We start from the raw sequence: 13,576 nt of genomic DNA, 5'->3' as shown, positions 1-13,576 counted from the left end.
TACTGAAACTAAGCTACAAAAACGTGTTCCAAACTGACGTCAAATAGATTAAAGCATTAAAAGTCTGTGCATTGAAACATATGCAACTAAGACTATTCAATAAACTCATTTTTTTATCATCATCACTTCGTCTCCTGCTTCTGGTCTTCATTGGCTCTGCTCAGTCAACATCTTGGCTGATAGAAAACTGTTAATACAGTTTTGGGTATCAGACAAAACACTTGTTTTGAGTATTAGGCAATTTTGCTGACTAGTTGTTCTGTTACCAGACAGAATGGATATTTTCTGACAGGATCTGCATCCAGGGCTGGATCTGATATTTGGTTGAAAGCATGATGTAACATTTTGGATCATGCAAAAGAGATGTTAAAACATAGAACATGGAAACATCAAAATACAACCACATTTCAATGCAGTTACACAAAGCTGCCAGGTGTTTCCCGAGATAACATGTTTATTTAGTGACAAATATACCAATTACTTCCAAAAAGTTATGAAAATAACATAACAGAAAACTTCCATAATAAGATTTAAGTGTATGTTAACTGCAAAAATATTCATGATGGCATATTTAATACTGAATTGGACAGGTAATGAGGTTTCTTGTGGACAACAACAATGTAATACCTATGTTGTGAAAACGTATCAAATATGTAGTACTTATATAAACATTTTCACAACCGTTCTATGACTTAAAGGGGACATCGGGGACTTTTACATGGTGTTTGCATTTAAATGTGCCTTAGCTGTTCGTGGAGACAATCACCCTGTAATGCTTACATTTTTTTCACTCCTATTTTAATCCCCCCCAAAAAACTTAACAGTCCCAGATATCAAGTGGTTTTGGTTTTACTGCTCAGGCTCCGCCCATGGCCGTTAACAAACTGTCCTGTATTAGCATATTTCCACTCTCAGCCGGTTGTAAGATGTCCACCATTTTTTCTGTGCTGGAGCAGCTGTAGCGACAGTAATGTCTCATAAGCAATCCAGGTGTTTTGTAGCTGGAAGTAAAAGTGAACATAAGAGTTTTCTCCCAACATGAGAGCCACAGTATTCACAAAAATAGAGAAGAGAGGGGCGGGGAGAGCAGTAGATCATTATCATCTAAAGAGACATTCACCAAAATGTGTCGTTGTGAACAGAGATGTTTTTGACCAAATAAAAAGGGTGTTGTTTACACAACCATTGCGGAATTTTAACCAAAGTATGTTACATTTTGTGAAGACCTTAAAGAATCATACCAACGTGTGGAAAATGGGCATCCAAAGTCACCTTTTAAACATTTACACAGCATTTATACAACTTTGCTAAGAGGCTGCTGTTGCTCATTTCACATTTAAAGAGGGTTTTACACATGAGTCTTAAAGGCACAGCAGCAGCAAAAAAATAAATAAAAATAGCCTGTTTAATTCTAAAGTGCCAGAGGTAGTGTGAAAAAAGTTTGTGTAGAACTAAATTCTCATTTTGATTCCAGAAAGCATGACTAACATCAGTAAACCTTAGGGAAACAAATAAAATGATAAAAGAAATGCATGATTTTACCCCCTTTAAGGCTTGTTAGTCATGTACAAATGCATCCATCACAGACAAGACTTTTGTAACATCACTGCTGGCTAGTTCCTGTGAAAAGTTCACTTAGAAACCAGTGTACAAACACAAAACCCATGCTGGATAGTGATTGGGGTAACTCAAGCTCAAATGAATATGAGCAATATTCTGAGCTGGCTTGCTTAGTTGGGGTCACTTCATCTACAGCGATATCGTTGACTTGATTGCAAATAAATGCACAGACACTATTTAAACTGAACAGAGATGACATCACTGAATCCAATGATGAACTGCCTTTTACTATCATTTTGCATTATTGACACTGTTTTCCTAATGAATGTTGTTCAGTTGCTTTGACGCAATGTATTTTGTTTAAAGCGCTATATAAATAAAGGTGACTTGACTTGACAATGTTCAGTCAGGCTTAAACCTGGTTCACACTGACAGGAATTGTATCGCAGTAGGGAGCAGAGTGCTGTATTGTTGGCCGGTGATAGGCCTTTGTATTTCTGGGTTTCTAACTTTATTAGTGGACTTTGTTAACAGACCATAGCCTTTGAAAATATGATCACTTAGTTGGCAAAAAAAAATACACTTTCATTCTATTTTGGCTAAGAAATTGTTTTCTCATAAACAAATAATAAAATAAAAAATACAAATACAAAATGGACACATCCCACAACAATTAGTCGCTGTTGCTTATTACAGTGGAAATTTGGCAACTCTTATTGCAAATAAATGACTTCAGGTCACTGTAGATTACAGTCAATGTGCGTTTCTTTCTTCTAACAGCAGATATTTTGAAGAATGTTGGTAATCAAACAGTTGATGGATCCTACTGACTTAAGTATGGACAAAGTCAATGGTTACCAGAAACTGTTTGGTTACCCACATTCTTCAAAGGATCTGCTTTTGTGTTCAACAGCAGAAATTAACTCACACAGGTTTGGAAAAACATGAGGGTGAGTAAATGATGACAGAATTTTCTTTTTTGGTGAACTGTCACATTAAGTGTGATGGTAGCTATGATGCTCGCCACAATGTTGTATACAGTATTTCCCTGGCAATATTTCAGCAGTTAGCTTGTGTGTCTGGTATTTTGTGTCAGCTGTTTTGAATCACAACTAAACTCAGCAAGAGAACAAAAGGAGTGCTGGATGAAGTAAATATTTACCTGCAATCTGTTGCAAGTCTGCAGTGCATCTTACTGTCTGTCATCGATGAAGAGCTTACATGCTGTGGTGCAGGTAACCAAACACTAAAACACAAACAGCATACGGCATTACCATTGTATCCTTAGAAGTATATTAAAGTAGCATATAAATATAATGGTACATCAATAGAGTCGTTTAGTTCACAAGTTTCTAAGGCCTCTAAATTACCAACATGATCAAACCTATTGTTCACAATCTACTACATGCTTTCTGTCCTCTGAAAGATAGTTAAAGGCTTTTTAAGAGTAATTGTAATAAAGTCCAACTTCAGTTTGTGGATCATGTGTCTTTATGCTGAGGAATCGTTACTGATTTTCAAAAAGTAAACTTAAGATTAACATTTATATTGTTAGTAATATTTTAAAATAAGCATGCACTTACTGGACTGAAGGAACTTACCTTTACTTGATTATCCATACAACTTTTTTATGTTCAAATGTATCAAATATGATCATCAGGTTTTTGAGAAATGTTTATTTGCTCATCTCTCAGTCATTACTATGTTTTATCTTTTGATCATAAGCCTTCAGTTATCATCTTACTGAGACATGTTGGGAGATATGGGAGTTACAACTGATATTTATATCATATAAGTAGTAGTTACACTGTTTTAAAGATCTCACTGATTTACATTATAAGCTCTCAGAATTTCGTCTTACTTTTTGGCATTATAAATATCACTGCAAAAAAATTGCTCAGTTTGGGACTCTGAATAAAACTCTTCGAGTGTGAGTTCCATATTCTTCTCTCCTACATACAGTACATTATGAATTATAAAAGCCTGATGCATCAGTTGTGACACTTAAATAAATAAACACAAATATGCAATCTCTTTTTTTTTCAAACATTTCAATAAACCGCTCATTTGTTCTCCTGATCATTATTTATGTCAGGTTTTTCCAGGGTTTCCTGACTGTTCTGTGAAGCATCAGGTAGCTAGCAAAATTTTTGGAGTAGTTTTCCAACAACATTACACCCTCGTGCCCCGTAGTACCACATACCTTATATCCTTGACAGCAATTGGAAACCATAACCCAAGCTGTTCAAAACACCTCCAATCATCTTCTTTAACTTTCTTTTGTTTCTCTTTCGGCGCATTTTAAAGTTGCACCATCAATTTTATGCCTTTCTGGATCTTTACCTCCAGCAAAGAGCTAATGGATGAGTAAGACTGTCACTGCGGGATGTTTACAGTGAGCTGTGTGTGTGTGTGGAGTCTTATTGGAGACATGAATCATGTCGTGTGTTAACAGATTCCCCAGCACTGAATCAGGCCTCTCAGCTGCACTAAATGATGTTAGAGAGAGTGTGTTTATATGACGGTATACTCTACACCAGTCTACATGTGAGAAGATGAACTAAACTCCAGAGCCGTTATTATCTCTGTTTCATCACTGGCCATGTTTATGACTGCGGGCGTCAGGCTTTGGACGGCTCTGTATGAGCTCTGCTGAAAAACTGATCTATAACCGGTGGTCCACACTCAGATTTTATTATCAGCTATAAAGAAATGAAATAAATCCGCAAGGAACCATTTAAAAGACCATATCCATCTCACAGCCTTTCCTTACATACATTAACCATTTTTGCTGATATTTCGAATAAGAGGAAGACAACAGAACAATAGATCTTCTTATTGTTTGCTATTGTATGAAAAAAAACACTACATGTGGGTGTATGAAGGATGATGTAAGAAGGAGAGTGCGTTTAAAAGAGACATGGGGAATAGGATGAGAGTCACATGAGAAGAATATGAATAAATGGAGGCTAATAAAGACTGTAGCTCAGTTTTAAACCTAGTTAGCTGCCTTCATAAACAACAGTCTCTACAAACCCCTGTGAGAACTGAGTTTAATTTTATTTGATGTGCCCTGGTAGTGTATTTCAAATGTTAAAAGTGTATTATTTTTAAGAAACTGTAGTTGCAGATAATATATTATAATGGAATATTAATGGCACTTCGGTACACTTTTGTAATAATGTCAAATTAAAAACGTTACTTTAAAGTACATTTTAAGTCACTGTTTTAATCTTATAGGGATAGTTCACCCAAATATGAAAATCTGTTTACCTCCAGGACATCCAAGATGTAAGTGACTTTGTTTCTTCAGTAGAACACAAACTGAGATTTTTAACAGAAACCGTTGCAGTCTGTCAGTCTTAAAGTGAAAGTTAATGGGAATCACAGCTAAAACATACAATAAAACTAATAAAAAAATAAAAACCATGCAAAAACAAAACCAAATTAATCCCTGCAGCTCGTGCCAATACATTGATGTGTAAAGACACAAAACGATCGGTCTGTGCAAAAAAATGAACAGTATTTATCTGAACTGAACAGTATGATTTTCCCCCTCTGATTCACTCAATGTCCGAACTGTTAAAACTCTCCTGAACACCACCTATCTCTCAGTGGACCATTGACACTCCTAACTGAGATTGTAGATAGAAGGTCAATGGTACATTTCTGTTAAAAATCTTGGTTTGTGTTCTACTGAAGAAACAAAGTCACCTACATCTTGGATGTCCTGGGGGTAAGCTGATAAACATCAAATTAGATAATGCATTTTAAGTTCATATAAATCAATATACTACTTTGCAACTTTGGCATATCAAATGTGTAATTAGTTTATCATAAATACTTGTCAGTACATTCAGCAGTCACACTTTATCCATATTCCACAGACAATAGAAGAAATTATGAAATTACATTTTAAGATGTATTGATAGAATTCCTTCTAAAGCAATCTAAAGTTCAACTAATTCCATTTAATTCCATTCAAAATTTCACAGTGCAAAGACTTTCTTTCGTGGAGTTTGTCACAATGCATGATGGGATTAGTTTTTCTTCAAATGATGCATTGAAACCCTTTTTAGAATTTGGCCAGAATCATCTTCCACATCAGGAGTGTGCCTGGGATGACTTAAAATGCTGCCTGCATAGGCAGCTCACTAGGTTTTGGAACAGAGCCATGGTGTGGCTACATGTGGGTGTATAAAGAATGAATGGAGAAGAGAAAGTGTGCTTAAAAGAGAAAAGAGGCGGTGAGGCAGAGGATGAGGGGTGTGTGAGATAGAGAAGAAGATGAGGAGAGGAGTGTCTAGCTCTTTTCCAAAACCTAAGGAGCTGTGTTGCTGTCTGCTTCCTAAAATGGCAGCTGGCTTCAAAGGCAGCATCGTGACCTTGATGAAAGCACATAAGTGGCTAATTTGGAATGCTCTTTATAGGCACACCACACAAATAGTTCTCCTTGCTAGAAGCACACAACAGACTCTCATTCTAATAGAGTTTGGTGTCACCATGTTTTGCTAAGCTAATATCACAATAACTCTGTGCCAAAATCTAGTCAGTTGCCTACAGAGGCAAGATTTTAACACTTTGGTGCGCTTACGACACATAGGCTGTTCTTAAGGGTAAGCAACCCTTTAAGATTCCTTATTTTATTCTTGGCCAGCAATGCAGCAATCTCAGAATGCATTGGATAACTAATTATTTGCCCAGTATTTGTGAGTTCTGTGTTTTCATGCTTTAAAGTATCACATTATTCGCTTAACAACATTCTAATGTCAAACTATGTCAGTACACTAGGTTTAGGACCAAATACAATATTCTATACACAAAAAAAAACAAAAACAAACAAACTAAAAACTAGGGTCATAAATGTTTAAATTAATGCATTAATATTTCATCTTATAAAGAGATACACTGTGCATCTTTAGAGAGCATAATTTGTTTGCTGGGAGAGATAAAAGTTTTTAAAGGAAATGTTGTACAGAAAACCCTATAATCTTTATGTGGTTTGGTCATGTTTTATGCAAATTTCTATCATTGAATAAAATAAAAATATACCATAAAAGTTTGGAATAAATATTTATTTATTTTTTAATTAATTAAAAAAAAAAAAAAAAAAGTGACATACAGCCAAGTATGGTGACCCATACTCAGAATTTGTGCTCTGCATTTAACCCATCCAAAGTGCACACACACAGAGCAGTGAACACACACACACACACTGTGAGCACACACCCGGAGCAGTGGGCAGCCATTTATGCTGCGGCACCCGGGGAGCAGTTGGGGGTTCGATGCCTTGCTCAAGGGCACCTAGGTTGTGGTATTGAAGGTGGAGAGAGAACTGTTCATGCACTCCCCCCACCCACAATTCCTGCCGGCCCGGGACTCGAACTCACAACCTTTCAATTGCGAGTCCAACTCTCTAACCATTAGGCCATGACTTTCCCTAATTTATGCATGCATGTATGTATGTTTTTGAAAGAAGCTCACCAAGGCTGCATTTATTTGATAAAAACTAAAGAAAGGCATTATTTGAAATGTTATTATTATTATTATTATTTGCAATTATCAATTATTTATAGACATTATACATGTCTTTACCATCACATTTTTACCTGTTTAATGTGTCCTTGCTGAATAAGAGTATTTTTTTTCTTATGTGAACCAAACTTTTTAAATGGTAGTATATCATGGTTTCCATTAAAGTATGTGTAGTATGTCCTGTGATTCCTTTCTCCGGTGGCGTCCATGCAATTTATTACATGTGTGTTCCTGCTTTCTCTATGCTGCCCCTGGTTTTAGATTATTAAACTGTTTTTCGTATTTCTCCTACGTCTCCACACTTCCTTGACTCCACACAGTAGTTACCGTGACAGAACACCAGACCAACAAACAAGAAGAAACTTTACTCATGTTTCCCCTCCGTTTTTGTTTCCATGTGTTGTTCAGTGTTATGTTTTTTCCACAATGCTCACCTCCCTATCCGACAGCACAAGCGACGGTGGAAATAGCTGTGGAGATCACGGGGGCAAAGGAAAGCCCCGCCCACTGCTCCACTGCTGAGGGTGAGCAAGAACTGCAATTGGGAGAGTTAATAGACTTGAATACTGAGTTACAAATATGTCTATCACCTGCTCTATCATCCTGGCAAGAAATGCCACCCTACCTCCCTCTCCTACCTCCTCTCATCGGTCTGTTCCCTTCCTCAATGCTCATTCTGCTGGATCCTGTTAGCACCTCTGCTCACCCTCTGCTTACCATCAGTGGCGTTGGCTAGCCGCGGGTCTGCTCATTTTAAACACAAATCTACTTAAACAGAAAATATATTTTGATTTATTAGTTAATTTCAACTACCTCAATGTGACTCTATGGATGTCCACCACAGATTTTCAGTTTTCAAGGTCCTTAAATGCTGCAGCTTACGAGGTTATGTAACAGAGCTATCATGTATACCTTAGCTAACAGAGAGAAATGTCGTTTACATCTTGCTTGTGCATGCTCGTATGTGTTATTGCCCTTGTCCTGTCCTGTATACAAGCACATAACCATCACAGACACTGATGAAATGGTATTAGTGTCCCCAGGGGCCCCCGAACGCCTGAAGTGAGCTGTCACTGTCACGTTACATTAGTGCCCTGTTTGAGTCTGAACTCAGAGGCAGCACCTCATCAGACGCATGCCTCTTCTTCCTCTGTGTCCTTCCAGTTACACACACACACTAGTCACAGTCTCGCACTAAACCATCATCTGTAATTCTAATGCATTTTTAGGAGCTAATGGAGATTGCAGCACGAGCGAGTGTTTTCGTGGCAGCTCCTGGGAGCTCTTCTTCCCCTTTCCTACATTTGACGTCGCTGTTTTGATAATGGCACGTCAAACTTGCTGTCATCTCACATATTAAAATGAATAATGAGGCAAAGTTACTGTTGCAGCTAATGCTAAAAATTGGCAAAGTGCCGGAGAGATGTAGACATAACAGACACATCTGCCGGTGTCACCTTGAAATATATGACATTTATGCCTGTTAGAGAGATTCTCTGTAATCCTGAGCTGTGAAGCTCTTAACATAACATAATCACGCTATTCAGTTGAAACTAGCATTCATGAAATCTTACTTACAAGCAGCACAAATGTAATATTAATGCATGCAATAAAGTAGAGTTTAATCATTACACACAATAGGGGAGGGCGATATGTTCCCGGTATTTAATGGCCTGTCAGTGAAGTGAAGTTTGAACCCTATAGCGCAGGCTAGATTTATCCAGCCCTGTTTAAGTAGCTTACTGCGAGTCAGCTCTGTCTGTCTGATCCTCTCACTGCATTACTGTGAGTTGCTCTGGCCTCATCCTGACACTCAGCTGGGATCTCCAACGTGCTCGGATTATAAATGGGCTAAACTGTGTTTGTGCCTGCATTTCCAGCATGAAACGTGAGAGCCATCATCAACCTGTTTTTGTGCAGCAGGCATTTGTTGCCATGTACAGAGAATGCAGAATAAGGTCCCCTACGCAGATAATTAGACGTCATGCAACCAAAGAATCATTACGTGCCTGAAATGCATTCATATTTAGAGTCCACTGATCAATAAGAATTTCAGGCAGCTGGATCCAGTTTAAAATTGCTGCTCATCTTACCTTTTTTTTTTATGTACCATAGTTTTATTTGCCATAGTTATGTATTATAGTTCTAACAAACTGGTTCAGCTTACCTGCTGAATTAACCATATATATAACCTACAGCAATAAAGTGTACACAAAATACAAACCACATTAATGATAAAAAAAATGTTTTTTTGCTGTTAGGGTAGATGAACTACAATAATTTGACAATAATGACAATCTTGAATTGATTAGCATTAGTTATTAATTCACCACCTGTGTGTGATGTCAACAACAGTTTTATATTGTTGAATCAACATGGTTCAAATAACTGAGGTGTAGCCATGTTGTTTCAGGAAAAAGTCGTGACTTTATTTGCCCAGCAATGGACAACATCACTGTATGGGAAAAGCACTTTGGTAGACACTCCAACATAGTAAGTGGTGGTGTTGCCAAATTGTCAAAAAATAAAAATAATTGAAAAAAAAGATATGGTATATACTACCACACTAACTCATGTTGTCAGAGATAACAGATGAAAGCGAGATACACAATTCGCACCCGAAAAAGCTCACCAGTGTGGGAATTGTTTGGATTCCATTATAAATGACATGCCGTTAAACTTCCCAATCTGCAGGAAGTGTAGAACAAGTTATGTAATGTTTACAAACTCTCTTTCTGTCTCCCTAGACTCATATTTTGACTGTGATTCATTGGTCAAAAAAGATAAAAAAAAAAGAAACATGAATATGTTAAAGATAATTTTGACTTGTCTTTTTTTTTTTGGTGCTAATATTATTGTTGAGCATTATTTTGACCATGATAACAGTGTAATGAAAATCTCATATCATGACAAGCTTACAAAACCTTGTTTATCGGTGGATTTTGTTTCTGTGAATTGTCATGGGAAATTTTAAGCACTAATAATGTATGTAAAATATTGTGTGATTACATTCAGTGGTGGGTATTAGGCTATGTACAATTTGTAGCCCGTTACGGATTCCAACAGATATGACAAACGTTGTTGTCAGTAACAATCCATTATGTTACACATTTTAGATAATATAATCTGACTACCTTTTGATGATTTTTTGATTATTTTTAACCTAACTCGAAAGAAAGAAAATATATTCTATTTAGTGTTATAGACAACATGAAGTGCATTTAACATTATATTACATCAAAGTTTCCCAAACTGAAGTTTTTGAAGGAACTGTAAAGGGTTATATTACATGTAAATAAGAATTAACATGAATTTGTGCATTTTAATGTGTTAAAGTAATGTGATTGTAATGTGTACTTATGTATTCAATAAAAGTAACCATAGTCTGATTATGAGTATTTAAAAATGTAATATAATTTAAATACAAGGAATACAAGTAAATTTCTTAATTATTGGAATTTTTAATAATTCAGATTCCATGTAATAATTTACTACCTAGCACTGGTTACATTCATTGACTTTGTGATATCAAAGGCAATGTTCTTTTGTCAAAATAATTCCCTAATAATAAAAAAATTTTTTTTAAAGGAATTTTAAATCATTCCAAAATAGTATTGAAACACCACCAGAGCATTGATTTAGTGGTGCTTGGGGGATACAACATTCCCCATTTTAAAGATTTCAGGTGATAGTTTGACGATTCGCGACCAGTGAAACACAAGGAGAACGAGAGATCCAATCGCAGGTATGTTTTATTGGGATAATCCAAAATCGTTGTCAGACATGCCAGGGTCAAAACCAGAATGCAGTACAAACAAAAACAAACAATCAAGAAAGGAATAGCAAAGGGATCGGAACGGAACGGGAACTCAGAATATGAGGAAGGAAGAATCTCGGGGAGCGAGAAGACTGGACATACGAAGGGTAAGGACTCCATACAAACAACAAGGAAAGACTGGTATTTATAAGGAGGCTAATGACAAATAGATTGCCTGCACCTGGTGCAATTAACTGGAGTGCAATTACTGTGAAGACAGGACCAGACTAGAGGAATTCTAGTGCCTATGGTGAAGTGTCTAAGGGGAAGTGAGCCCACTAGTGGACACCCAGGGAAACAGAGACTAGACAGCGTGACATTACCCCCTCCTCCACGGAGCAGCTGCCAGATGCTTCACCCGAAACCAAGGGAAAACCAACAGACAAAGAGACTAGGAGGGAGGTGGAGCGGCGGAGGACTAGGGGAAGGGACCGAGGGCCAGATAACATGGTAAAACAGAGACAAGAGGACCAGGTAAAATGGGGAAACAGAGACAAGAGAAGTGCAACACAAAACAAGGAGTCCAGGAGGGTGGTCGACCGGCGGAGGATCAGGGGGAGGGACAGAGGGCCAGGTCCTAGAGGGAAATGGAATGACAGACACAGACTAGAAACCCAGGAGGGAGGTGGACCGGGTGAGGGATCAGGGGGAGGGATGGTGGGACAGGTCCATAGGAGGAAACAGACAGAAAAAAACAAAAGAAAACAAAAACACAAAAGCATAAGTCCATGAAGGACATCACGTGATGCCCACCAAGGCAGAGCAGAAGACCACCACATCCTTGTGGTCGAGGCCGGAGTCCCCCAGGTTGGAGCAGAGGACCACCACAACTGTGTGGTCAGGGCGGAAGCCCCCCAGGGTGGAGCAGAAGACCACCACCTCCGTGTGGTCGGGAAGGATTCCCCCCAGGACGGAACAGAAGACCACCACGTCCTTGTGGTCGAGGCCGGAGTCCCCCCGGGCGGAGCAGAAGACCACCACAACCATGTGGTCAGGGCGGAAGCCCCCCAGGCCGGAGCAGAAGACCACCACAACCGTGTGGTCAGGACGGAAGCCTCCCAGGGCGGAGCAGAAGACCACCACAACCGTGTGGTCGGAACGGGTGCCCCCAGGGCACCAACGGGAGGAACTCTGGAGAAACTCTGGTAATCCCATGGTGTTTATACTGGATTCCAGAAGATCGGTGCTGACTTGACTTTGCTCATGAAGATTATTGGTGACTTGCATTTGTTTATGAAGATCAGTGGTGACTTGCCTTTGTTCATGAAGATCAGTGGTGACTTGCATTTGTTTATGAAGATCAGTGGTGACTTGCCTTTGTTCATGAAGATCAGTGGTGACTTGCCTTTGTTCATGAAGATCCCTGGTGACTTGACTCAGTCCTTGAAGATCACCGGTGACTTGACTTGATTCTGGAAGGTCAACGGTGACTATCCCTGATTCTGGAAGGTCAAAGGTGACTAACCCTGACTCTGGAAGGTCAACGGTGACTAACCCTGACTCTGGAAGGTCAACGGTGACTAACCCTGACTCTGGAAGGTCAACGGTGACTAACCCTGACTCTGGAAGGTCAACGGTGACTAACCCTGACTCTGGAGGGTCCACGAGCACCTGACTCGACTCTGGAGGGTCCACGAGCACCGGACTCAACTCTGGAGGGTCAACCAGAACCTGACTAAACTCTGAAAATTCAACGGTCACCTGACTCGACTCTGGAAGGTCAACGGTAACTAGCCCTGACTCTGGAAGGTCGACGGTGACTAACCCTGATGCTGGAGGGTCCATGAACACCTGACTCGACTCTGGAGGGTCAACCGGAACCTGACTCAACTCTGGAAAGTCAATGGGCACCTGACTCGACTCTGGAAGGTCAATAGGAATCTGACTTGATTCTGGAGGATCAACTGGAACGTGACTCGACTCTGGATGGTCAACAGGAGCCTGACTCGACTCTGGATGGTCAACTGGAATTTGACTCGACTCTGGAAGGTCAACAGGAACTAACCCTGACTCTGGAGAGTCAACGGTAACTAACCCTGACTCTGGAAGGTCGACGGTGACTAACCCTGACTCTGGAAGGTCGACGGTGACTAACCCTGACTCTGGAAGGTCGACGGTGACTAACCCTGACTCTGGAGGGTCCATGAGCACCTGACTCGACTTTGGAGGGTCAACCGGAACCTGACTCAACTCTGGAAAGCCCACTGTAGCTGCCATCCTCTGCAGTGGCTCAGGGCTGGCGGCCATCTTGTGCAGTGTCACTGGGTTGGTGGCCATCTTGTACTGTGGTACTGACTCAGCAGACGTGACGTGAACAGTTTTGGGAATCTCTAGGATCTTTGACAGCATGGAGAAATAATTCAAAAACGTCTCAGCGGCCATCTTGGGCGTTGGCGCTGAGCTGGCGGCCATCTTGCACTGTGGCACTGGACTGGTGACCACTTTGTGCTGTGGCGCTGTGCCGGCGACCATCTTGCCTCGTGGCGCTGGGTTGGCGGCCATCTTGTGCTGTGGCGCTGGGCTGGCGGCCATCTTGCCTCGTGGCGCTGAGCTGGCGGCCAACTTGTGCTGTGGTGTGGGGCTGGCTTCCATCTTGCCTCGTGGTGCTGGGTTGGCGGCCATGCTGCGCAGCGGCGCTGGGTTGGCGGCCATCTTGCGCAGCGG

This window comes from Carassius carassius, chromosome 8 (genome assembly GCF_963082965.1).
Source record: "Carassius carassius chromosome 8, fCarCar2.1, whole genome shotgun sequence".
In the NCBI taxonomy this organism is placed as follows: Eukaryota; Metazoa; Chordata; class Actinopteri; order Cypriniformes; family Cyprinidae; genus Carassius; species Carassius carassius.
Note: the sequence above shows the minus strand (reverse complement) of the source record.